This window comes from Strix aluco, chromosome 6, assembly GCF_031877795.1.
Source record: "Strix aluco isolate bStrAlu1 chromosome 6, bStrAlu1.hap1, whole genome shotgun sequence".
NCBI classification, from domain to species: Eukaryota; Metazoa; Chordata; class Aves; order Strigiformes; family Strigidae; genus Strix; species Strix aluco.
In genome coordinates, this window is record NC_133936.1 from 44,891,206 (window position 1) to 44,918,910 (window position 27,705).

General features: G+C 50.3%; 1 pseudogene; it reads left to right on the forward strand.

Annotated features, from left to right (window-relative positions):
- The first annotated feature begins 1,902 nt into the window (after window positions 1-1,902).
- LOC141925540 (uncharacterized) lies at window positions 1,903-27,705 on the forward strand (annotated as a pseudogene).

The window sequence follows — 27,705 nt, forward strand, 5'->3', positions numbered from 1 at the left end:
CTCACCCCGCCCGGGGGGTGTGAACACGGCGGCTCGGGGGGGGGGGTTGGGGTCCTCCCTCCCCTCTTCCCTTCCTCCTCTCTTCCCTTCCTCCTTGTCGCCGTCCCCTTCCCCGTCCTTCCCGGGGGGCACCGGGGGCCGGGATGTCCCGGCGAGCGCCCCGAATGCGGGTCGCGCGGATTCAGCCCCCCCGCAGGCCCGGCGCTGGCGGAGCCGCTGGAGGCGGGGGGGTGCGGGCAGGCGGGCGGCCTCGCACTGCTCACGCACCAGCGGTGGCAGCGGGGCCAGGCGGGGTCCAGCGTCCCTGGGGGGCGACGGGGGGGTCAGGGGCAGCCCCCAGGGAGCCCCCCCACACCTGCCCCGAGGCAGCCCCCACAAATCCCCACCACATGAACCCCCACAGGGACGTTTCACGGACCCACAGAGACCGCCCTGGCCCCACAGAGACACCCCGATCCCATAGATCCCCCCTCAGCCCCACAGAGATCTCCCCCAACCCCAGAGACCTCAGCCACCCAGAGAACACCCCAGCCCCACAGACTCCCACAGAGACCCCCTCCAACTCCCCAGATCCCCCCTCAGCCCCACAGAGCGCCCCCCCGCTCACCAACAGCCATGGCCCCCACCAGGGCAGCCCCACGTGGAGGTGCAGGAACCGGAGGAAGTTTTGCACCAGCCCCGCGGGGGTGTAGGCCCCCAGCCCCAAATGCTCCAGCCGCTCCTCCCCCTCCACACCCACGGCGGGGAGGGGGAGGGGGAACCGAACCCACAGCAGGGGGTTCAGACTCACGGTGGGCTCTGTTCACCCCACGGTGGCTATGGGGGGTGGGGAGGCTGCCTGGGAGGGGGAGGAGAATGGGAGTTATTAGGGGGGGTCTGACCCACAGCCCCCCCGAACCCCCACCCTGCCCCGTGGTGCCCCCCAGAACCCCCAATCTGCCCCCCAGAGCCCCCAATGTGCCCTCCCAAAATCCCTGTCCTGCCCCATGGCCCCCCCAGAGCCTCCAATCTACCCCCCAGCCCCCCCAATCTGCCCCCCCCCTCCCCGAACCCTCCATCCCCCCTCACCTGGGCACTGGCGGTGGCGAGGGTTCAGGGCGTGGGGCCCAGCCCCAGGGGGGGTCTCCAGGCCCAAAGGGGCCCCCGCAGCGTCGGGGGGGTGGGGGGCGGGGGGGGGCATGTGATGTCACATCACATCACATCATCGCCTCCCACCCCAGGGGCAAAGCCCTCCCTCCGCAGAGCCCCAGCACGGCCATGACGTCACCACGGAGGGCAACACTCACAAGGGAGAAGTGGCGGAGGAGCGTGACGCCACTGCCGGCCATGATGTCATGATATACTTTAAAAAAAAAAAAAAACCACCACAGGAAATGACCCCTACTAGGTCCTGCCCCTCCTCGTCACTGCCTCTACCTGGCTTGTCCTTGAGGTATGGTGGGACGGGGTGGTTTGGGCAGGACCTACAGGAATGTTTAGAAATGGAGAATACGGAGGGTTTTGGTAGGACCTACAGGAATATGGAAAGTTTGGCTATGGGGGGGGTGGGTAGGACCTACATGAATGTGTAGAGATGGGGAGTATAGGGGAGTTTTGGTAGGACCTACAGGAATGTGTGGGGTTGGGGCAGACAGAGGGGTTTGGGTAGGACCTACAGAAATGCAGGTGGCACCAGTGCAGTGAAGGTAGAACCCAGCTCTTGGGGTCACCACCCCTGAGAGCCCTGTGCAGCCCAGGGACACGGAGGCTGCTGCAGGCACAGAGAGCAGGAGATGGGCTGGGGCAGCTCTTGGGCTGCGTGGGAGGGGCGGTCGCTGCAGGGAGTTGCAGAGGTTTGGGGTTTTTTCTTGGGGTGTGGGAACAGTTTCCGTGTGTTACAGACACCCAGTGCCCCCTGCTTAGAGTGACAAACATTCTCCTTCCCATCAGCTCTTCAGTGATGCATTGAACCAGCAGCTGCTCACCAACAGAATTCAGATTTCCTGGGCCAGGTCGCGGGAGAACTGGAGGTAAGAAAGGCTCCACTTCCTGCGCTGCTCCAGAGTCATTCGCAGCTCTGCTCTTTTTTCCCTCGGGGAAAGCAGAGCCTGGGGCAGAGGGTAAAACTCTGCAGGCGTGGGAAGCTTGGCCTTGTGCTGGTGACCCACGGGGTTTGTGTGCTGCTGGTGTCTGGGGTGGAAGGGCTGAGGTGGGGACCCTCTGAAGAGCCCACGCTGCCCCAGACCCAATCTGACAGACCCACAGCAGAGTGCAGCTGTTGCTTTTGTACTTCTCGGCAGCTCTTTGTCCTGATCCTTCCCAGAGCTTTGACCTGCAGGAGGAGGGTGACAGTCTGTGGGGGGAAGAGGAGCTGCCCTGAAGAGAAGCCCCTGTCTGCCTCAGCCCTGCACCCTGGGACTGTTCTTCCCTCTGCTCTGGATCTCTGGGGCTACTCAGAGCTGCCCTTGGCAGAGTGAATCTTCTCAGGCCCCGAGAGCTCTGGGGATGTCATTACTGCAGGTTTCTTCAAGGCAAAGCTGGCCAGGAGAGAGAAGCCATGTTTGGGCCTGCAGGGCAGGGTCCTGCCAAGATGCTTTAATGGTACCTACTGGAGAGAACAATTGCTAAATAACTTTTTGTATAAAGCTTTGAGCTCGCGTGCTGCTGCCCTTCTGTCAGCAGGCAGCCCAGTTACTGTCCAGTGCCAGTCCAGCTGCCAGCCCTCGCCATCGCCTTCACAGCCAGCGCTGCCTCTGCCCATCGTGATCTCTGCTGCAGAGTTTCTGTGGGTTTCCTTCCCCGTTCTGTCAGGGAGCAGCCAGGGCACTGCTGAGCACGGGGGATTTCTCCTTTCAGTGCCCCTAGAGCTGAATCTGGGGGACTCACCCCAGGAGGTTTCTCCCATCATGCAGTTTCAAACTGTGAGTTGCTGTCAGCCATTTACCTTACTTGGCTGTAAGCTTCCCTCAATGTGCAGGGTATGCCCTCACCTACTAGTTAATTCTTGAAGCCTTTTGGCTGTTCCATATGTTTCTTCTTATCTCTGAGGAGAAAATAGCCTCACTCCTCAACCCGTCAAATGGACCCATTGCTCAACTATCAAGATGTGTCCCGATCCCAAAGTGTCAGATGGGTGATTTGTCCCCAGCAAAGATGTCATCTTTCCTGCCGGCTTTTACTGCTGCACCATTAACGTGCTTCAGAAGTGAGTCAGCTGATAAAGATGGTGGTGTGAGTATGATCTCTTTCTTGATCCTTTTGCAGAGATGTGTCTGAGCTGAAGGCAGAGCAGATGAGGCTTTCTGGCTCTGTACTTGTAAACTGCTCCCACCTGAACTCTGGCGTGCAGCTCTGGGAGCCCGTCAGCCTGGGCAGACCTGTCCTAAAGGGTCAGGCACAGCAGCAAGTGGAACAGGAAACAAGCCAGAAGACTTGGGAAGTGATGCCCTTACAAGTCAAGGGGGACCTGGAGAAGAAGGAGCTTCAGGACAGGTGAATGTGTTTTAAACTTTGCTGTTACCAACATTACCTTTTGTGGCTGCTTCTTGGATTCACAGGCGGGCTGTGTTCACGTTTAAAACCCACCCATTCTGCACAGCCTTGTTTCTGTCCCTAGCCAAGCTATGGCCTTCAACAGCACGGGTAGAAAAACACGTCTGACCGATAGAAGCTTTTGTAAGACAAGACTGGAAAAGAGATCACAGTGTATTACAGTGTTTTTGCTGTTACCTGATTGTTGGTGAGAAGTTGAGACCAGCATAAAGAGAGCTGTGTCTCTTGTACAGCCCTTGGTACCCCCAGGGCTGTGCAGAGGAGTTGGGAGGGATTTGCCCAGGGCCATCCTAAGCCCCTCTGCACTGACAGTCCCTTACCAGACTGAGTGCAGAAGTCCTTTGGGGCAGGAAGGGCCATTTTGCAACATCAGGCATATTAACCTGTAGAGATGAACGCTGCCTTTGCTGTATTTTCTGGGCTGACCTTTCTCTGCTGTGCTTCTGGGAGCTGCTTAGCTCCTCAGCGGGTGCTGGTGTGCGATGCTTTTGGAATGGCATGTGGACCTTCTCTTCTCAGGGGGACGGAGCTCTCAGCCTTGCTCGTACAGTCTCAGAAGCAGAACAAGGAGAAGGAGAAGACAGTGAAAACACTTAACGACACTGTGGAGATTCTAGTATGTTTTACCTTTATTTGGGAGATGGCCCAATGGTTGCTCTCCAGCTTTAGCACAAAGGGGTGTGGTTTCCTCAAGAGAAAGAGCGGTGAGGACGCTGACTGTGTGGGAGCATCAGGCACGTGTGAGTCAGCCCAGGGGCAGGCAGTGGCGGGGGAGCTGCAGACAGTTCCGAGGGTTGCACCAGTGCTATTCTGCCTGTGACTAAATCTCTAGGGATCAGAGTTCCTTGGAATTGACAGCTTCATAGCAGCCTGTGAAAACCAGCTGTTGGTCTTTCTCTTCTTAGTTTTAGCAAAGAAGGAATTCAATAGATGTGGGAAGGGATACACTGGAATCACTAGGGCTGAGGCTGGGAATGCTGCAGAGGGGAGCAGCTCTTCCCCACCCACCCTTTGCTTATTCTATTCTCAGGAAGCAAGTCTGCTAGGGAAAGAATATGAAGCTTCATTGACTAAAAGTGTCAAAGAAGAGAATCTTTCCCTCCAAAAGCTGATAAAAGATATAACAGAGGTGACTACAGAGTTGGGACCACATCCCTGTAATTTGATTTAAAAGTACTTGAGGAAGGCAAACGACTGGCCCAGGGAATAGATAGATGTTTTATACTGTCTGTGTTAACTGCCACTGGCTGTTTAATTATTATACCACTTTTCTGACATCAAACCTGCTCTAACTTCTGAGTTGGCTGTCCTGTGACACTTGAGCTAAGTCACTAGAAGTTTCCGTACCTTTGCCTTTCCCGTAAGGTCTCTATTTGACTGTGCTTTGAGTTGGCTACTTGACATTTGTGTTCTAGTGTTGCCTGGAGGCTTCTCCCACCTCCTTGAGCAATGACTCTCTTGTTCTTTAGATTTTTATAAAAGGTCACAGACTGAATCAATGCACTTGCCAACTCTGCTCCTTCACTCTGCATTCACTGACCGTTATTATCTCCCCAGAATTGCAACTGATCTAACTGTTTAGGGCTAACTTTAGCTTAGTCCTAAACCTCACTCTAGGGAGGGGGGTTTAATCATCAGATGTTTTACACAGCTTCTCACAAAGTCAGTTCTTTCCCCTTATGCAGTCATTTTTATCCTCTTGTGCTACTGCTCAGAATAAACATTAGCTTTTTCATTGCTGTTTTCCAGTATTCATCAGCTTCCTTCTTCCCTGGGTAGCATTAATATTTCCTTTCATTGCTATTTCCAGTGTTGACCTGGTGCTCCTTGTCTCTGTGGCTCTAAGAAGCTGAAGGAGACTAAAGCCATTCATGAGAGCTTCAAGAAACTGAGCGTTCAGGCAGCCTCCAGCCACTTCACACTTGTTTCTTCTTGTTTGTAGTAGCTGTATTCAGAAACCCCTGGAGTACTTGTGACCACAGGGACAAAACTTCTTTGTTGACTGAAGAAATGAGAGAATTGAATTTTTAATGACTCTAGGGTGAAGTGGGAGAAAAAAAAGGAGAAATAGACAAAGAAAATCAAGCAGAATGAGCAGAGAGTAACAGCTTGATGTGGGCTTTCAGGTGGTGTTAGATGAATGTGCCAGTGTGGTCGCTGACAGCTCCCAGCAGGCAGAGTCTATCAACGTCCTCTCTTGTCTGAGCTCCATTGGTGCAGAGCGTGCCTTTGTGTTGGTTCAGGAAGCGCTGGCAAGGAGGAGAGGAGCAGCACAGGTGAGAATTTCTCCTTGCCTTCACCACTGGCCGCAGGCTCAGCTGCTGATGCCTTGCTTATCTTGAAACCTTTCCATTCACTTAGCCAGTTTCTTTCTAGCCATCCCACTCTTGGTACTATATCACCTCACCAGTCTCACCAGCTCTGTGTTCTGATGCTTTTCTCTCTTTGATCTCCACCCCCTCATCACAACTTTTGCCTTCAGGTGAGCTGTCTCGCTGCTTGCTTCTCTCACAGCTATCAGGAGCCATCTTCCCTGCTCCTTATTGCTTGTTTGTGCTTTTCCCTGCCATTCCTTGCAGGCCCCAAAAGAAGAGCTCTCTGCCAGGCAGGACTCTATCAGTTTCCTGCTGCACCAGCACAGGCAGTAGGAGGAGAAGTGCTGGAAGCTGCAGCAAAGCCTCGAGCAACTGGAGCAGGAATGCCAGACGGCCAGCAGCCACCAGCAGCACCTGCAGTCTCTTGTAGAAGCACTCAGAAGGTGAGTGTTCCCTCCTCCTCCTGCGGTCTGGAGGCAATCTGCTTCCAGTTCTGGCAGTTCAGAGCTGTTACGGGCAAAGAACTCGTCTGCCCTCGCCGTGTATGCCCCTGTTTGGCACTTCAGCATCCTCCTGTCACTGCTTTTCCTGCTCTACTGTGAATCCTAAGGCTGTCTTGGAGACTCAGAGCGACGTTGGAATACAAGACACCTCCCTCTCGATGCGCTGCTTCTCTGAATTCTGTTCTTTGGGGGCCCTTTCCTAGCCACGGCTTCTCAGTGAATGAAGGCAAAAGCCTGCCTGCCTTCCTCTGTCCCTCTCCAGTGACCTTGTGAGGGGAAGGGCAAGTTCTTCCTTACCGTGCTGCCCACAGCGCCAGCCTGGAGTGACTGGAATGGCATCCGTGACTCTTCAGGCCTGTTCATTCTTCTGACTGAGCCTTGTCTCTGCAGTGACCGTGCAAACCTCGAGAAAACCAGGGCAGAGCTACAGCAACAGCTTGAAGAGACTGAGCAAGAAGCCTCGCGTCTGCATCAGAGTAACACTGAGCTGCAGCTGAGGGAAGATGCAGCCCGGGGGAGAGGGTGGAGCAGCAGCAGAGGATGGAGAGAGCACGTTGTGACCAGGAGCTCCTGTGAGTATTAAAGCTTCCTCTGGGCAGGGGTGGGTGCTGCCGGACGGTGGGAGGCCCCCCTAAAAGAATGGATTTTGCCTGCTCAGCATGTGTAGCACAGACTGGTGAAGGGAGCCCGTGGGCAGGGCTGGCTCCCTGCTGACACACAGCAGAGGTGCCTCCTTGTACTGTCTTTATGGCCCTTGAAAAAAATCATTCCAAAGCTGACCGGAGTAGTTGATGACAGGCCTAAGGTGAAACAAGAGAGGTTCAGGCTGGATTTAAGGAGAACAAAAAATGGAACCATGAAGGCAATCCTGCAGCAGAACAGGTTGCTCGAAAGGTTGTGCAGATTCCATCCCTGGGAATTTGGAAGCCCCAAGTGGATCGAGCCTTGAGCAACCTGGACTGATCCCATAACTGACCCCAGGTGCTTTGAGGTGAAGATTGGGCTAGAGGCCTCCTGGGGTCCCTGCCAGCCTGAATCATCCTGTCATCTTATGGTTATTGGATTGGAAATTCATACAGATCTCCCCAAATAGATTGCAGGCTCTTTCATCGTTTTGTTGCCGCAGGCAAGAATAATGGAGAGAATGTTAATCTGGACTTTAAAAGTCTGTCTTATGCAAAGAAGAACTTTGGAAAGTCTGGTATCTAATGTATCAAAAAGGAGAGAGAGAGCTAACAGGCAGGAAGCTGTTGAGAGCACCTGAACTTTTTGGAAACCTGTGATTTCTGGAAGCTTGTTTTACTTTCTCAATGATGAATGTTTCACCTGGGTCAAGGACAAAGACTGATACAGCGCTAGGCAGGAAATTACAGCATTCTTTGGGGGTAAATAGAAAGCTGTTGTAAATCGTTCAAACTGCCATATCTCAGAAATGGTATGTAATCTTGGTTTTGGAAATGAGACTGTTTTTACATTAAAGATTTGTTTGTCTTTCCCCTTCTCGTAGGCTGAAGGACTTAGCTGCACTTGAAGAAGAACATTCTTTATTAGAGAGTGACCTGGTAGTTGCGAGAGAGACACTGGAGGAATCGCACCTTCAGAGGGATCTGCTGAGGCAAGAGAAGCATGAGCTTACCATGGCCCTGGAGAAGGTATGGTCACCTTATTCCTAGCAGAACTTGTGGGAGAGGGAGTTGTGATAGCAAGACCAGCACAGGTGCCGTTTCTGTCAGTAGAAGACAGTGACAGTGTTGTTCTCCTCCTTGGAAAAGGGTGATCAGACCACACAGGCTCCTTGGTGCAGTCAGTCCCCACATGGTTATTGGGAGCGCTGGGCTGGGGGTGTGTCAGAGACACCAAAGGGGATCTGGAGTCGCTGCTTAAAGTCAGGGATTTTCTTGTCTTTGCTTTCATGTTGTTCTTTTGTCTCTTCAGGCAGAGCAGTCAGTGGCAGAGTTGAGAGGGGCTCAGAATAAGCCGGGTGCTGAAGGAGCTGATCTACACGTTGCAGCAGTGCAGATGAGCAGTGTCAGTGAAGCTCTTGCACTGGATAAAGTGCGACTGAACAAACTTGTGTCGCAGGTGAGCAGTTGCCAAAGATCTTGCCAAGTGTTCGTCTGCAGCTGCTGCTGCTTTTCAGACTTCTTGCCTTCAGACGTATGACTGCCTGAATATGGAAATGTTCCTTTTTCTGTCGAAGCCAAACCTTCTCCGTGGTAAATCTCACTGTATTTCATTTCCTCCGTGCTTCTGTGACTGCAGCTGGAGCAAGAGAATGAAGTTCTGTCGGGTAAAGTGGCTGAGCTGGAGAGAGTAAGGATCTCTGACCAGGAGAAGCTGAGCTTGTGTGAAAGAACAAATGAAGAGCTCGGTGCAGAGAAAGCCCACCTGGAGCAGCTGCTGAAGAAAGTGGAGGAGCAACGGGAGGGGCTGCAGGTAGAGCTGAGGATACTGGCAGAGGAGAAGGCAGAAACCAAGAGCAGCTCAGTCAGGTGAGACCAAACACCTGGTGCTTTCCGGGTGGGCTTTTGGCTGCTCGGCTCGGTGAAGCTCAGTCTGTTGGATTCTGGGGTGGTTTTGTCAAGGAGACACTTGGTAGTGCTGGAGGTCAGAAGCTTTGTTTACTGCCTTTTGGAAATGTGTTGGTGGCTGGCAGAGCTGTTCTGCAATTCTCTCAGTTGTCCTCTGCTGCTACAGATGACTTCAGTCCACCTGCCTGTGGTGGCCTCTTTTTTGGCTTTTGATAAGCTGCAGAGAGATGATTTGTCTTGCCCATGAATCTGAGTGAGGCTGCTGCTCTCCCATGTGGCAAAAGAAGCAAACAGCGTAGCTCTTCACCCTTTTTCTGAGTCAAAAAAACCTGGGGTTGCATGTTTCTACTTATGCTTTTTCTTGCGAATCTGCAACTTTCAAAACTCCATTTGTTGGAGCCTGGAGAGTGGAACAAAGCTGCAGGTCAGTGTCTGCTGTCTTGTACTGCTAAGAACGGGAATGAGATCCTGAAATTGTTGAAATTGTATTTTAAGACATACATGCAACTTTGTGGCTGGAAATATGCCTGGGGAAAAAGGACCTGGGGGTGCTGGTCAGCAGCTGGCAGGTTATGAGCTGGCAGTGTGCCCAGGTGGCCAAGAAGGCCAATGGCATCCTGGCTTGTGTCAGAACTAGTGTGGCCAGCAGGACTAGGGCAGGGATTGTCCCCCTGTGCTCAGCACCGGTGAGGCTGCACCTTGAATACTGTGTTCACTTTGGGCCCCTCACTCCAAAAAGGCCATTGAATGACTCGAGCGTGTCCAGAGAAGGGCAACGAAGCTGGTGCAGGGTCTGGAGCACAGGTCTGATGGGGAGCGGCTGAGGGAACTGGGGGGGTTTAGTCTGGAGAAGAGGAGGCTGAGGGGAGACCTCATGGCCCTCTACAACTCCCTGAGAGGTTGTAGCAAGGTGGGTGTTGGTCTCTTTTCACATTAACAAGCAATAGGATGAGAGAAAAAGGACTCAGGTTGCACCAGCGGAGGTTTAGGTTGGATATTAGGAAAAATTTCTTCATGGAAAGGGTTGTCAGGCCTTGGAACAGGCTGCCCGGGGAAGTGGTTGAGTCACCATCCCTGGAGGTATTTAAAAGCCATGTTGATGTGGTGCTTAGGGACATGGCTTAGTGGAGGGCTTGGCAGTGTTGGGTTAACAGTTGGACTTGATGATCTTAGAGGTCTTCTCCAACCTAAATGGTTCTATGATTCTGTGAGCTGTTAGAGCCTCTTCAGGCTTTGAGGAAGATGAGAAAGAGGTGATCACACAAGACTCTTCACTCTGGACTAACTGATTTTGATACCCTGGAAAAAGAGCTTGGGAGAATCATGTCGCTGAAGGAGACCAGGGAGTTTGTCATCATTTAAATGTCAGTTTCATAATGTACAATCTTGGATATTATGGGATAACTTTGAGAGAATTGTTTGTTTCTGATGGTCTGTTCTCTGTTAGATGGTCAGTCTTGGAGTCCACGGTATGTGGTGTTATATTGAAGAAAAGCAGAGGTGTTATATTGAAGAAAAAAGCTAAAAAAACATGGTTAATCTTCAAGTTTGAATACCAGCAAGGTATATTAGACAACTTCTTTGTGTAAAACAAGCAAATAGTGTTGTTGACATGAACTACTGTAGGAATAGAGTCTACCATCTCTTTGGCCGCATCAGCCAGACTTCAATAAATCACCCCAAGGGCTGTTTCCCTGCCCAGCATCACCTCATTGCAGCCAATGCACTTGGATCTTTTTCTTTTTTTCCAGAAGGAGAAACCACGTGTATTTTCACTTTCTTCAGCGAGCAAAGTTGCTTTTGCTCAAACTTTTCTGAAAATTTCCAGCACTGGGATAGATTCTGATAGAATTCCAGTTTGCAAGGTGGCAGTTCTGGAAGGTGCCGTATTTTTGCGTGCAAACACGTAGTCTGGCGTATTTATGTTTGCTGTGAAGGGGCTGTGTGGTCCCAGGCAGCCCAGCGTGGCCTTACTCATCACTTCCAAGTTAACAGTCCCAGTGCCTTTTGGCAGCCCAGGGTATTAGCGTGGATGGAGCAGATGCTCTTAAACTTCCAGCCCGCAGTACAGGAGCTCTTTCTCCTCCAGCTGATGCAGAAGTGGCACTGGCTGGCTCTGCACAGAACTCCAGAGAAAGGGCTCTAACTGTCTTTTGTCCTGCTTTCAGGTTTACCGCCAGCAAGAGTCAGCTCGCAGCGGTCTGAGCAGCTGTGCCAGGAGTCCTCTCGCCAGGGGCATGCACTGGCCACGGTGTCCAAAGAGAAGGAGTTCCTGGTGCACGAGAAGGCTGCCCTAGAGGTGCGCCTGGCAGCCCTGCAGTGGGACAGACAAGGCCTGTCAGAGCAGCTGGCAGAGGCCAGGTAAGGGCGGGGAGGAAACCCTAGGCAGGACATTATATAATGGCTGTAATTATAAAGGTGGTAATCATTCCACGAGGATTTATTGCATCCTGTGTGCTTTTCAAATGTTTTCACCTTCCACAGGCAGAAAATGAAAGAATCTTGAGCAAAATGAAAAAAAGTATACTATGATTTTAACGTTGTTTTCCTGACAGCTCAAACTAGCAAACATCTCCTGGGCCTCGGGCTCAGGTTTATGTCCCCCTGCACATTCCTGTGTGAAGTCCAAAGCAAGGCAGCTTGGCTCTGAATTGAGCAATAATTAAACCCTGCAGGCGTTTACTGAAACTGAAGTTTCTCTCTGGTTTTGGTTTCTTGTTCTATGCATTTGAACATAGATCTGTCCTTATCAAGTAGTTTGGCTGTCGATGGCTGTTCCATGCAGACGTTGTGAGTAGGACACTGCCATCTAGGGTGGAGCCAGAGGCTGGTGCTGCAGATCTCGAGGGCCTTCTGGTTGGAAGGTAACTCTTGTTACTGTGGTGCAGGACCCAGGGCTGGTTACTCCAGCAGCTGGGAAACCTCTTTTGAATCCTCACGTCTCTGAGGATTCTTGCCCATCACTGATGTCTGCGCCCTGTACTCCTCACCACCTGCTGTTTAGAGACAGATGTCGTGGAGAAGTTACACAGAGAAGGAGCAAGATTCTGTCCTTCTGCCTTTCTAAGGTCATATGTGACAAGTTCTGCTCAGAAAAAAAAAATTGAATTGTTTGTCCTCCTTGTAGGTGTTTTTTAGAAGACTCCTGAACTTGCAGAGCTGTACAAATGATGTTTTAGACATTGTTTTTCATGTTTCTTGACTTTTACACTTTATTACTCCAGAGTATGTCGTTAGGATGGCTGATAAACACCCATTTTGACTCAGTGTTTCTTGAGAGCTGCTGCTTCTTCTGAGCTCCAGCTTCTCTTATTTGATCCAGCTGAGTTATGTTTGGTCAGTTATTGGGCTCTTACTAAACTATTAAATGTTCAGCTCCTTTTTAAAAATTTTTTTGAAAAGGGATACATTATTTTTTGAGAACATAAACTAGTTCTGAAGAACCTTTGACAATAGATAAAAATTCAGCAACTGTTCTTGCCAGATGTTGTTCTCAAGAGCCTTTTGTTGTCACAGTTTTGGACTCTATCTTTTCTGTTCTGTTTTAGAGACTGACTTGTATTTATTCTAAAATGGAGCATATTTGCTTTGGACTGCCAGAGATTGGCACAATCAGAAATATGTGCTTGTTCTCCTTGAAGATACACCCTCCATTGTCCATCCAAGCAGTGAAATTCTACTGCTGTGGTTTTTATGGCACCCCCGTCCTAGTGAGGCAGTGCTGTGTGTTGTGGGAACCTGGCACACAGGGCGCTGTGTTAGATCAGGGAGGTCACTTCAGCTCCTGGTTCCAGAACCCTCGTGTCATACGCAGCAGTTGGTTGAAGTCTGTGGCTGTAAGAATTTGGCTCTGCAGTACTACAGCTTCCATTTTAAAGAGCAACAAGTCACTTGGGCTACTGCCTCCTTAGTTAGCAACACTTAGAGAAAAGCAGCAAGTTTTTCTCTTGAACTTTCAACAGTTGAAACTGAAGGCTGCCCGTCTCTCCTTTCAGTGGTCCTTGTTCAGATAGAATCTAGTTCAGGTTTCTTACGAGTGCTGCTCCAAGCGAGAGATCCTGCTATATCATCTCATGTATTTCTTGAGTCCCTTTTAAATACAAGGAGTCTGGAAAGTTACTTACCTATAGCTACACTGTGAACAGCATTCAAAAAGTCACGCAGGGAAATAGTCTTGTTCTGTCCCCCTGCAGAGCAGCTTGGAAGCGCTGATGAGCTGAGGGCTGTGAGCAGAGCCCGGGCTTTTGCTTGTTGGCCCAGACTCTGGGCACAGCTACCCGTGTGTCAGCCAACAGCAATTCCAGATTTGGCCGTTGAGATCAAATTCGGCTGGGCTTTCTGTGTTATGCTGGGTCATAAGCAAAGCCTGGGCATCCCCCGGAGGGGCTGGCATTGCTATTTTAAATGGCAGAAATATGCTTTCTGTATACAAGTTTCCTTGCAACCCATCTTCTGTACTCAGGGGTAGGGATCTTGAATGACTTCTTACTGGAATAACTCTCAGTGGGTGTCAGGAGCAACAAACTCATTTCTCTCTGTACTCACAACTCACAGGTCAGTGAAGGAGACGCTGGAATCCAGCCTGTTTGAAGCTCAGCAGCACTTCTCTCAGCTGGAGATCACCAGGAGTCAGCTGGAAATCCAACTTCACACAGTCACGCAGGCCAAGGAGGTGATACAAGGTGAGAGCCTCCTGTCTGTGGTGATCCCCCTGCTAGGGAAGGTGGTATAAAAATAGCTCTGTGTCCGCAGTGCTTGTGAGGAGTGAAGGAGATGGAGGCAGATCTCTCCTGCACTGGAGTTCAGATGGTGTAAGGTCAGTGAAGTCAGAACCATTGTGTAGACTCTGAATCTTGCCATTTGTCCTGTTTGCAGGGGAAGTGAAGTGCCTTCAGTGTGAGCTGGAAGCAGAGCGATCTCTAATGAGGCAGGAACGGGAAAACATGGCACAACAGCTCCTGCAGACGGAACAGCAGTATAACAATACCCTCAAACTGCAGCAAGCTGATCAGGAAGTCGAAATAAACCAGCTCCTACAAGACCTGGTAGGAAACAATATGCTTCTGAATTCTTCAAGCAAGCTTTGTGGGCTGGCTTTAGAAGAGTAATCACCTGAGTGTGTGAAATGGCAGCAACCATCTGTCATAGGTCACACCTTGCTGACCCCTAACCCCATAACCCTAACCCCCAACCCCTAACACCAACCTCCTACCCCTAACCCCCAGCCCCTAACCCCAGACCCCCAACCCCTAATCCCTGACCCCTCACCCCTACACCTAACCCCTTCCCCTAACCCCTCACCCCAACCCCTAACCCTTACGCCTAATGCTAACTCCTAACCCTGACCCTTGATCCCTAACCCCATCCCTAACCCCAACCCCTAATCCCTACCTCTTACCGCCAGCTCCTAACCCCAACCCCTCCCCCTCCTCCCTACCCCCTAACCCCCAACCCTCCACCCTAACCCCTAATCCTAACCGCTACCCCTAACCCCAACCCCTAGCCCCTAACCCCTTATCCCTAACCCTATCCCCTATTCTCCCTAACCCTAAACCTTGTACTTGAAGGCATGGGAAGACCCCCAGGACTCTGCCAGGACAGTAGAAGCAGCCACAGATTCAGTGTGGGCCTAAGGCGAGTTTAGCTGGAGGTTGGGTGCTCCCCACCCAAAGCCTGGCAGGAAAGGGGTAGGATCTTACAGACTCCTGTCTGCCATGAAGTAGACTCCTCACATTGCTGCCAACTGCAGTCACGGGAACTTTCTTCCTTTCTTTCTGTCCTGTCACCGTCATCAGAGGTGTTATCTCTGGGCTTGACGCATGTGGAACAGGCCCCTTGTTCCTGGTACTTCCGTTCGTGGCCTGTCTTGTGACTGGGGCATCAGGGTACCGGTCTCTTTCTCACCCTGCAGTTCATCTACATCTTTTCACTGATGGAAAGGGATGTGAGCTTTGAAAATAGACTCTAAGAATAGAGAGAAATCCTGAGGAGACAGGTGCTAGGAAACAGGCAGCCATGGAGAGAGGAAGGTAACATCTCCTTTTCATAATGGTTGGACTCAATGTTCTTAAAGGTCTTTCCAACCTAAATGATTCTATGATTCGTCCACTTGCTGACCCACCTTTTAAGTTCCTTGACAGGACGTGATTTATGGAGAGCACAAAGCCATTGTTGTGCACTGTTGAGGTGGGGGGTTGTGAGAGGGATGAAGCTTCACATTTGTTTTGAGGAGCGTGGCTGGGACTTCACCTCGAAGTCTTTCCCTCCACTCCTCAGGCAAGCGAGCAGGAGGGGCATCAGTCAGAGCTGCAGAAGATACTGGAGCAATGGGAAAAAGAGAGGGCAGAGACAGAAGGGGAGCACGAGAAGAAGCTGTTTGATATGAAGCAGAAAGTTGCTACCACGCGAGCTCAACAAGAGGAGGAATGAACCAGAGTCGAAAATGCCAAGCAAGAGGTACAGACTGTGAAAGGAGAATTTGTGTAGCTTTTTTGCAAGGCTAGAGCCGTGGGAGATGTCTGGATGTCGGGCTGTGTGGAGCATGCCCTACATGTTTTCTACATTGAATTTGGTGAGGTGAAAGGCAAGCAGGGTTCTCTTTGGGACTAGGAGTGAGACCTGTCAGAGGAAGCCAGGCAGAAGCATCACCTTTCAGTTGAGATTTTTGTGCTGCTATTGGTTTTTTAAGACTTACCTCAGAGTATCTTCACAGTTCTCTTAAAAGTCCTCCTTTGATCTTTACTGATACATGCTTATAACCTTAACTCCATTAAAGACCAAACTGAATTTGTAGGACTGAATCCCCATGAGGATGGGGTTTTTGTCTGGGGGGGACAGGGGGGCATGGCAGGATTGTTGACAAAAGAAAAACAATTTTCAAGACTCCTCTGAAATATTTCTGAGCAGTAAAACAGGGGTGTCTTCTGGGCTGTTTTAAGTCACTTGCTGGTAAGCTGTTTTGTGCCCAGATCTCCTGTCACACAGTGAGAGTCCTCCTTGTGTCCCACCCAAAGTCCTCTTCACAGAGTCTGCCTGGGGACAGCAGTACCCCCAACTGTGTCTACAAGTATTGAAATGCCAGGGCAGTGCTCAGAGATGTCAGTGTGTCCCTGTCATGTCAGTACTTTACCAAAGTCTAATGAGTACCTTAAAAATTAAGTAATTTTCACCAAACCCCACTTGGAATACAGGAGTTTTCTGAAGGAGCTGCTCGCTTCAGCCCTCTGGCAGCCCTGCATTTTCTCTGCTGCTAACTAGGTGTAAAAGTTGCTATTGAAAGACAAACAGGACACAGCAGAAGATGAGGGACACCCTCACCAGCAAGGCGAGACATCTGAGAAGTGCCACACATTTTCCTGTTAGGTGTTAGATGTTTGTTGGAGGTTCAATCACAGGGGGACTGTGGCTGGACCATGTTCATACGGCCAGTCTCACCTAGGAAGCTGTGTCTGCAGGTGGGCAGAGAAGGGCCTGGGAGAGCAGCAACACAGCGCTTTGAGAACGTGTCAGCCCGTCGGTGTTGGAGCCTTGCCACACAAATTCTGTGTGGGAAGTTTAAACCTGTCTTCTCCTTGTTTCTGTGCAGGTCCTGCGAGAAAAGGAGCATGAGAAGAGTGCTTTATTAGAGACACTACTTCAGCCTCAGGGAGAGCTAAGAGAAGCCAACCAGCAGCTGGAGCAGCTCAGGCAGGAGGTGAAAGAGCAGCGCGAGGATGGGCAGGTAAGTCTGACTAGTAGGGTGGGTTGAAGGAACAGGCCGTTGGCAACTGGACGTAAGCTGAGAGAGGCTGAGAGACCCAGGTAACAGAGTGAAGGGCAGTTACAAGGAAATAAAACCTAAGTGCTGTGACTGAGGAGGCAGGGACTGGTGCAGGCACTGAAAGCCCAGAGCCTGATGAGCTCCAGAGAACAGCAACAGGAAGGAAGTGTTACAGTGGAAGCAGAGCTGGGTAGAAAAGCAGAAGTGGCTGAATGAATGTGATTTTGAGACAGAAAGAAGAGAAAGCTGAACCTGATGGCAGGTCCCAGCAGCTTGCTCTCCATTTGTGTTGGCAGAACATCACAGAAAAACTGCAAGCAGAGCTGCAGGAAACTCAGAGTAAGATCAAGGCAGTGGAGAAGAAGCACAAGGAAGAAATCAAAATAATGAAAGAAGAAATTAATGTCCTCCTTCAGCAGAGGGATGCTCTACAAAACCAGGTGAGTGAAACAGCAATAGCTACTCCAGTCATCAACCAGGTGGTCTCTCCCCATGGCAGAGCAGCAGGGGATGGGGTGAGTCCCTCTGGCTGCCATCACTCTCAGCTGGGCTGAAGGAGACTGACCAGTCAGCTGCTGCCCTGGACAGATGGGCTGCTCTTTGTGCCTGTTTGCCAGCACTCATCAGAATGGATTTCTGCTGGCCTGGTACTGCCAGCCTTGTTTTTTAAGGTGCTTTTTCAGATGAACATGGTGACCCACTTAGATTTTTAAACAAGCCAGCTGTATCCATTGTGGATCTGGTATTTTCATGAAAGGGTGAAATTTAAAGTTGTTCTTTCCCTTTCCTCACAGTATATGATATGGCTGATATAGCTGACAGTGGCAAGCTGTAGTCTTTGACTGCTTTGTTGTGTTTTACTTGAGGTGGAAGAGTTGACATCTCAACTAGCAGCCTCCAAAGAGTCCCAGCAAGTGATTGGCCACAAAGCTCAGCAAGATCCGAGTGAGGCACAGGAACTGTCAAGGCAGAAGGTGCTGGAGGTTGTGCACGTCCAGAAGATCCTGGAGGAGAAGAGGAGTCAGTGGGAGAAGGTAGAACATCAGAACAAGGAGCTGCAAGTGTGTTTGCAGTCTTTGGAGGGGGAAAGGAGTTGATGAGAAGTGGAGTGTCACAACACAGAATTTCAGGCTTCGTTGAAGGTCCTAGAGAATGAAAAAGCCGGGTAAATGAAAGTCTGTGAAACTCTCTGTTCTGCTTAATGGATTCCCTCTTTCAGATCTTCACATATCCAAGTGGCTCTGGCAGCATTTCCTAAAAAGCAGAATTCTGAACTATCCATGCAGATATGTTTCATTCTCTTGATGTGGTGTTTCATTTTCTTTTAATCCTTCAGTTACAGTGTTTCTGAAGACAGTCGCTTTTGGAGTAGTCCTTTCCTTAAAATGAGGTGGTGTTTTGTTAGGTCAGCATGTTAATGCTGTTAAATGAAACTTTCAGGGGTTTCAAACCTGAAACACACCAAAGGAGGCAGAACGAGCTGCAGTGTAATGAGCTAGATACATCCATCAGCTCTGTCTTGGGTCTAGTAAATTTTAAACATTTGGGATCTGTGTCAGTCTTCCATCCTGATACCTTTGGTTAAAACCATGATTTTGAACTAAGCCAGATTCCCCTCTGAGGCACCCAAGAAATAAGCATGTTTCATATTGCCATCTGTTTCCTCATTCCTCAAAAAATCCCAGCCGGTGTCTGGAAGGGCTTGAGCAGGGTCCCTGCCAGCCTCACCAGTTACAGGTGTTACTGACTGTCCAAGGAACACAAGAAAGAAGAGGAAGGGTAGGTAGGGTACTTCACCTGGTAAAGTCTTGCCAGCCTTCAACACACACCTTCATTGAAGAAGAGAAATAAAAGGCCGTGCCCTCTTGCTTCCCCCACGAGGGATCTGGCATGTTATATAAGGATCTGAGTATTTCTTCCAGACCTCCATTACTGCTTCTGGTATCAGCCTTCATTTCTCTAGCTGAAAGTAATATGGGTGCTGCAAGTCTTGTGAAACTGCCCAAAGATCACCTGGCTGTCAGTTGCTGCTGTTCCTACCAGGACAAGTTAGGGGAAGAAAATGTCTCTTCATTATTGACAAAACCTCTCCCTTGGAGTCTCATTAGTCAAAAGAAAAATTTTCCTCTGCCCTAATGTCTTCATTTCAAGACTTTGTGGTGTTTCTATTCACATTCCCATCTCAAAAAAAATAGGGTATTTAGCCAATAATTCACCTTTCTTCTGTGGATAAAAGTGTAGTGGGCACGTGCTTGGGTGTGGTTGCCAACCTGGCTGAGGACTGAACAAGCAGCCTAGTTGTTCAGACAAACCTCAGCAGACAAATCATTTTTCCCCTGTGGTGGTGGAAGTCCTAAGAGTTTATTAAATGTTATATACCATGTAGTAATGAGTTGCTCTGACTTTCAGGCTGACTCTGTCTCTGGAAGAGAAGGAACTGAGCCTCAAAACCCTGGAAGAAAACAACCTTGCCCAGCACAACAAGGTGTCTCAGCTTCTTTCTGCTCTTCACCAGGCCGAGCAGCTCCATTCAGACCACAGAAGAGAAATACAGGAGCTCAACAACCAGGTGACCTGTGCACTAGCATCCTCTTCTCCAGGGACATAGAATACCACCTTCAGCTTGTAGGCCTCAACTTGTTTTCCCTCCCAACAACATGCACTCCTTCTGTGGTCTGCCCAGAGACTGCACACTGAGGCTGGACCTGCTGTGTTCTGCCTGGGCTTTCCCCGGTTCTCTCATGGTTCATGGCATTGAAGACTCCTTTGGAGCTTCTCAGTGTCTCTGTTACAGATGTTGTCCCCAGATGGTGTTTCTGCCTCTGCCAGGCCCTGAGCACTCTGGTGAGACAGCATTGGTTATGGCAGTCTGTGGGAGCACTCCCGGCTCGGCCGTTCAGCTGGCATTGGGGAGGTGCCCCGTGAAGGATGCCGACTGTCTCCCCTTGGCTTCTAATCCCAAGCATCCCTGGCAGCCCCACTCTCCATGCAGGAATGCTTCATCTGCCCCCTCACCCTGCCATCCAGCCCCTCGCACCCTCACACACACAGGAACCTTCATTTCTGAGGTTGGAAAGCACGAAAACCTGACAGTTTGACTGTTCCTTTGGGGATGGGGAAACTTCCTTCAGGCCCCTTAGCCTCCAGGTACCTGTTTGTAGCTTGTTTTGCTCAGTTTGAATCCTTGCCCTCGTGCGTTCTGTTTCCAGCGTGGTTTTTGGCTTGAAGTAATTCCTCCTTGGCCCCTTCTTCTATCCCGCTCTGTTCCTCAGCAGCAGCGCTGTCCCTGAGCGCTGTGCGTCTGTGTTACAGGTGCAGTTGCTGCAGGAGGCAGCGCTGCAGGAGGAGGCTGGCCTGGCAGCTCGGGAGGAGCAGCTGCTGCGGGATCTGGAGGAGTCCCAAGCAGGCGAACGGTGCTCGAGGAACTCTCTGCGCATGCTGGAGGCTGAGGTGTCTGAACTGTGTTTGAGGCTCTGTAGCACAGAGAGCAGAGCACAGGCATTGGCCACGGGGTGTCAGCAGCCAACAGTGCCCCCCGCGAAGCCCGATCCCAGCTGGACAAACTGCACTTGGTTCTCCAGCGCACGGTCTGTGACAGCAGAGACTTAGTCCCTTGGAGTTCAGGCAAGTGTGGGGCTGGGTTCACAGGTCTGTAGGCGGGTATAGGGGAGCAGGTGCGGGGGGGTGGTTCTTTGTAATCCTGATGTGACAGACCTGTCCTGTCAGTTTAGGCTGATTCAAGCCTTGGGAAGTCTTGGAAGACTGACATCCCTGCAGAGACAAGTCCGTGTTTGTATGTGGAGAAATGACCAGCATCAGAATGAAATAGGGCCCAAGTCCCAGGGCACGTGCGTCCATCCTTGAGGCAGTGCTGACATTAGTGGTCATCAAAATAATGTTAGCCCGGGACACACGTCTTGCTGTAACACGAGCTCTAGGATGACATCAAAGGCACTGCCACCTCCTCCTGTGCATAAAGAGGCCTTGTTTGTTGGAGACCCTTTCGGTTAAAGCTTGCAACAGAATGGCTTCTCTCTCCAGAACAGGGTCATGCCTGAGGCCCAGCTGTTTCCCAGGCCAGGGACCTCCCTGCGGAGCTCACAGTGGACAGAGTGACTGCAGCCCTACGAGACCTGCGTCAGCACCTGGAGTAGATTCAGCAAGATCTGGTAACTTGTGTCTAGTGCACCCAGAAATCCCGTCCTTCTGCTGCACTGAACTGACAAGCAGAGTGCCCAAGCCAGAATGGATGTAAATTCTTGTGGGCCAGGTTGGCTTGCTGCCACGGGGGAAAGGAGAATCCCCATCCCATGTACCATTACTGCCCAGCTGCCCCCTCCCACCTTGGCTGTTTCTGCCTGTGTGTTTGTACCTCTTTGTCTCCCGCCAGCAGTGGCTCTGTGAGGTGATGCTTCTCTTCTTACCTCTTCCAGAAGGATGCAAGGAAGAAGATACAGGACTCGAAGCTGGAGCTGAGCAAGAGGCAAGCTGAGAAGGAGTATTTCAGTGCCTGCCATCAAGAGCTGCAGAAACAGTTGGCTCAAAGCCAGGAAGGTACAACTTCCCTTTTCCAACCCACTGACCCCATCCTGTCTCACCAGTGGGGGTCTCTGATACCACGCAGAGGAAAAATGCAGTGCCCAGAGATGGGAAGAGGAGAAAAACAACAAGCCTGAGACTTATCGATAGAACTACCAGGGAAAGATTTTTGTAGAGAAAGATCCAGTGTCTGGCAGTGCATCTGGCTGTGTGACTGGTGATAATGTGCAGAGGTGGTGCCTTTCAGGTCCCATGTCACTGCTAAGTAGGTGTAGCGTGATGCCTCACAGTGTCCTTCTCTGTATGGTCTTTGAAAGCACCAACCTCAAAAAGCCTTGTCTTTATCGACTTCCTTTTCCTCTTACATGGCAGACTCACAGAGCATTAGTTCAGTGTTAAGTTCCTGTGGTATTGCATCCTTCCTTCTGCTGCTTTTCCTCGTTCTCTGGTACCTCGTGCTTCTGCATCCTTCTTACCTGTTTTCTTGCCGACACTGATTTGGTGTCTGAGCTCACAGCCATAGAAAACACAATTTTTTACTTCCGTAGCCTTTGGTAACATGTTCATGTTGTGTTTATCAACTGGTTTTCACATGTAGCTAGTTGCCTTTTCCTCTAATCTCCAGGCCATCCCAGAGCCTCCAGGGCTATTGGCCTCTCTCTATTATAGCTGGACAGACATTCCTTCTCCTTTCTCTGTCATTGCTTTCCCACTCCCCACATCAGAATTGGGTTTTTATCTCATTGTCGTGTTTTCCTTGTCCCAGACTGCAGGAACAGGGAGGTGTGGGCATTGCTCGTTGCCTCCCCCACAGGCTGTCGCCTGCTCATGTAGAGCCTTTACCTGTTCAATATTTCTTCATGTTCCCTCTCTGAGATGGAACTGCTGATCATTTTTCAGAGAGTTTTCCAGGCCTTAGATCACTGCTTTTTTCTGGAACATTCATAGTTTTTACTACATATGTTACATATGATAAAGCTTATATGCTTGAAATTCTGCCATTGGATGGATCCTGCTTGTCCCACTAGTCAGTTCTTTCCATCCTTAGTTCCTGTCTATTAGTTTAGTGTATTAGTTTTAGTCCTGTCTATCTGTAGTCATCCTTGATTCAGGTCTCGGTACTGGTGTGATGTTCAATTGTTTTTTCCTTGCCGTTGTCCTAGTACCACTGAATATTTCCTTTCTTCCTTTTCCTGCCAGTGCACAACATATTCCCCTAGCTTCGTTCTTTTGAACAAATACCAAAGCACATCTTCAAGCACAACATTGACAGATCTGGTTTTTTCTGTAAAGTCTCTTAAGTCTTCCTGGTCAATGAACTGTGTCAGTCAGTCTTCACTTTTGCTTCTTCTTCCTTTTCCTTTAGGACACTGGATCTGACTCTCACCTCCTGTCTCTGCCCATGTTTCACTGATGTCAGTGCTACCTGCTTCTCACACTGTGGGTGATGTGCTGCCATGCCCTTAGCCCTGCCCTTTCAACACACAGAAGAGCAAGCACATTTTCATATTCTCCTGAACCTTGCCACTCTCATTCTTCTTCTATTCTCTCCCTGGAAGTTTCCTTTATTTATGTGTGCTTTGAAAGTCCTTGTGGGCTTAGGGCCTGGAAAACACAGACAGGCAGGTAAGAAAATGGTGTTTTCTCTGTAGGATGCAAATCAGTTTGGTTTTGCTTTGCTTGTCATCTTCTCCTTCACCTTTCCTGCTGCAGAGACACAGATGGCAGAACACAAGAAGAACTCTCTACAAAGTGCCTTGCAGGAAGAGGCTGCTGCTCTAAAGAAGGAGACTGTGACTCTACATCAAAAGGTGGCGTCTTTGGAAAGGAAACTCAAGACCACTGAGAAGCACAGAAAGGATGTCCTGGTGAGGCTGGCAGATGCCATGAAGAGCCATTTCTTACATATTTTTTGGCCTTCTATTAATAATTTTAAGGAGCAACTTTTTCCAGTGGAGATCTGATTTTAGGTGGTCTTGTACGAGTGCAGTCCAGATCTGAGAAGGCAGAGAATATGCAAATGCCAACCAAGCTTCCCTCATTTTCCCCTTCCATTCATCATTCCTGTTTCCCAGACTTGCTTTCCTGCCAGGCCAGCTAAGCTGAATTAGCAGGGTCATCACCTTGGGTAAGAGAAGGCAGTCCAGAAAGGAGAGATCATTGACATGATCAATATCACAGACTTTGTGGAGAGACCACAGACCACCATAAGAGCAGAAGAATATTGTTTATATCAGTGGCTGTCTTTTAGTTTAACTTTTCCAGTTACATCCCTCTGAATAAGTAGGGAAAGATGCTGTAGTCATATAAAATTCAGTTAAGATTCAGGGTGTTTTTTTTCCTCTATTTTGACGATTTCTCCCCTTGAAGCTTAAGTCAAAGTAATTTTCAAACTTGTCTCTATTTACATTGCATGGTTTGGGCTATTATTTGTGTCCAAATCTGTATTTAGATTTCTAAATATCTGGATCAGAAAAAAGGGGTGAGAATACAAAAGTTTGCTAGTAATAGAAAGCTGTTCAACATTACCACTGAGAGCAGACAGTGGGAAAAAAATAGAGACATTTGAGAAACAAAAGTGCTGAGCCAGATAAATATGTCTGCCTGCAAGGGGACAGCCAGTCCTGATTTGAAACACAGAATGACAGTCTGTGCTCTGACCATCACTCCTTCGAGAGGGCACAGTGCGGTTCTGGAGGATGGTACCATGAAAACACTACACAGTAGAGGTCCAAAAAAACCCCCAACCCCAAAATGGGAAATCAAATGTCAGGGTTGTTCTCTCTTCCCTTCCTCCCTAATAGAGAGAACATCATCGTGCCACTGCCTAGATCATGTTTAGTCTGGACTTTAAATCCTGGCTGCAGTTCTGGTGGCTCCTCCCCAGAAGAACATCCCAGAAGTTCAGAGAAGGGCAAAAAGGCAGATAGGCCAGTGGGACTCTGAGGGAAGAAATAGCCATCCTGCAGAGAATGGTTTCAGAGAGGGACACGGGCCGGTTTCATCATCTCTGAAGGATTCTAAAGGTGTTTCCCATAAAGATAAAGGAATATATATTCCTACAAATACATGACCTGCTTGGCCAGAGAAGCCATGCTTGCAGCCAGCAGGTTTGCCTGTCTGTATAGCTCCGGCCGGAGACCATTCACCTGCTGGAATGTTTTCTGTCAAGCCCAGAACTACTGAAGGAACTATGGAGCTTGCTGTTAAAATTACCTCAGGTGCAAAAGCTGGGGATGGGTAATTGGTTCTCTCTTACCTGGGCAGGCCTAGCCAACATGTTGTGGTTAGGATTTGGCATGGAAAGGAAAGGGCACAATTGAGCGAGAGTAATGTACTAAACTGTGGTGGTTTGACCTTGGCTAAATGCCAGGTACCCACCAAGTCACTCTATCACTTCCCCCCCTTCCCCTTTTTTTCTCAACAGGGCAAAGAGGGGAAAGAAAATAAGATAGGAAAAAAACCCAACCCTTGTGGGTAAAACAAAAACAGTTTTAATATAAGCAAAACGAAGCAAAGGTCCATGCGCGGAAGCAAAAAAAAAAGAAAACAGATTTATTCTCTACTTCCCATGAACAGGCGATGTCGGGCCTTCTCAGGAAGCAGGGCTCCAATACACGTAGTGGTTGCCTCAGAGGACCAAGGGTGACCCCCACCCCTTCCTCCTTTCTCCCAGCTTTATACTGAGCAGACGTCATATGGTCTGGAATATCCCTTTGGTCAGTTGGGGTCAGCTGTCCTGGTTGTGTCCCCTCCCAAGATCTTGCCCACCCCGTCCCACTGTGGGGGGGGAAAATGTCGGAAAGAGCCTTGGTGCTGTGTGAGCACCACTCAGCAGTAGCCACAGCACCAGTGTGCTATCAACACCCTGCCAGCTCCCAACATAAAACACAGCACCATGAGGGCTGCTACAGGGGAAAACCAATTCCGGCTCAGCCAGACCCAGTACATAAACTTAGTAGAATCGTATCACAATGGCTGAACAGCAGCTGCACTGATGGTGCTTAGAGGATGCTTTCGGAGACTTAGACTTCTGAGGTACAGCTTTTCCAGTGTATTGAAAGGAATTGAATTGGTCTCATTGCCTGATCTGGTTAACGGCTTCCTTGTGCATTCAGGACGTCCTTGTGCTGTGGTTCAAAAAGCAAGAAGGCAAATTTGTGTGGATTTCTCCAAGGTGATCTGGAGGAGGGCCCCTAGGGAGAGAGTGTGTTGTCTTGGCCTCTGGACAGGAGGAGAAGGGACTTAGCACTGTCCGTGCCTTGGGCCAGTCACTCTCCCAGACTTGTTGATTCTGGCCCTTCCAACCCTGATGTGGCAGCAGCTCACGTAATCCCCTCTCTGTACCCAGCAGGCTGCTGCAGAAGGGGAGCAGCTCTCATGGCTCTCGGAGAAGAGACTCCTGTCACAGCGGCTGGAACGTCTGCAGCAAGCGGTTGCAAGGCTGGAACTTGAGAAGAAGGAGCTGAAGCAACTCATTGCTGAGCTCAGGAGGACTCTTGAGCAGGTAAAACTGGCTTTCACTGCCTCTGCAAAGCCTCACGGTCCTCTGGAACACAACACAATTCCACAGACAGCACTTTGGAGTCCTCTGCTTGTTTCCTTCCCTCTCCCACTTTCCCCTGTGGACACACACTTTGGTATTTTCTCTCTCTTCTCCCACCCCATTGCCTTCACAAATGTACATTCACTCCAGTACCACCCTTCTTGCCCCAGTGTCCCCATACGCACACATGTGTCACTCTCGTGTCAGGAACTGTTTCCTCTTGCTCTTTCTTTTCCATAGTCTACTTCGAGTGCTTTTTGCCCTCGCTGTTCTCTGGTGCAGTTACAGTCTCTGAGCAGAAATCTCCTTGCTGTGATGCCCAGAGGTTCTTTCGCCCCTTGTTTGGTGGCAGCTTTCTGTGACCCTTTCTCCTGTCTGACGTGCAGGTGGAACGTGAACGGAGGAGACTGAAGAGATGTTGTCATTCGCTGCCAGATGCACGAGGATTTTCCCTTTCTGACCAGCACTAGATCCCTGCTTCTAGAGAGGTGAGAGCAGAGTCTTACTTGGTGGGAGGAGGGTCTGGCCATACGGAGGAACGATGGCAAATCCCAGTGGCAGCAGCCCCCCAGTATAGATCCAATAGAAGTTGAGTACAGACCATGGCCCTGACCAGACTGGAGACTAAAAAGAAATCCTTGCGTTTTCTTCGCAGGAGGAGTCTCGGGCTCGCCGCAGTCACTGATGAGCTGAGTTGCAGAACCAGGTGAGGAGTAGGAAAGCTCTCATCAAAAGCTGCTGTGCCCGTACTGATGGGCACAACTTTGCACAACTCTACAGCCCGAGTTCTGTCTGGCTGTCAGGAGGTGAGTGCAGCAGTGCTGGGAGGGCCCTGTCAGACACATCTGTTGGCCATGGCGAAACGACATCAGTCACCTGGGTCTAGTCTCTGACTTGCCTAAAGGTCAGGCATGGTGGGAAAGAGATTGGAAGAAATTCCCTTTGCAGAGCTGGCTGTCTGGGTTTCACATCTAGTCTGCTCTCGATGCTTAGCAGATTAGGGTCCCCCTCTTTATCTGGTTTGGCTTTATGTTGACAGACCTTGGTACTGTAATTCAAATGTAGCAGGTTCCATAAGCCACAGAACTCCTTTAGGAATTGCTTCTGTTGTTTGAGTTCACATGCCAAGAGAATATTTTCATATTCCCAGCCTGAGGTTGGGGGTGGCATTCCCATGGGGAACACGGCCCTTGGCAAAGCACGTGTCACTTTGAGAACAGAGGAAAGCCTCTGACCTGAGCTGTTTCCCCCAAAACAGCAAAGCCCCGAGCGCTGCTCCCAGTGCTGGCGTCTCCCACTCTCCAGAGCAGGCAGAGGGCAACATGCCAGAGCTGCTGTGGCTGCACCGCAGGGCAAACCTACTGGGGGGTGGGAGCAGCGGGGTCTGTCCCACCAAAAGCCCAGCAGGCACCACCCCGTGTTGCCAGGAGATGGTAGAGTTTGAGGATTGTCAAGGCCTCGGCAGTCCTCATCGAGTTACGCTCTGCTCATTTGTGAAACACTCTAAAGTTAGGAAAAATGAGGGTTTGCTCCCTTTCCGTGTGCTAGCTGTCAGGTTTTTAAGCCAGACCCTGCAGAGCAGTTCTTCACTGCCTGGTGTAACCAGTAGAAACTTGAATTGTTGCTTATCTGAGCTCGGCTCAGGGGACTCTGGGAACCCGCTGCTCCCTGCGGCACAAGGACACAGCGTCGGTCAGGGCTGGAGGTAGAAGGTGCAGCCGGAGCCGTGGAGCTGCGGCTGGGCCTGGCGCTGGGGGCTTGTCTGAGCTCGGCCTTTTGCCTCTTCCAGGCGTCCCTCCTGCAGGCACAGCCGGCACGAGACCCAACAGCCGAGCAGGACTCTGTTGGGTGCTGTGCGAAGAGCAGCCGGGAGCTGTCGGACCTTCCCCCAGAGCTGTCTTGCTCCGTAGCAGCTGGGCTCAGGGACCCCGAAGCTGCTGTGCTGGGAGCAGAGACTGGGAACCCGGGTCCCCTCCCTGAG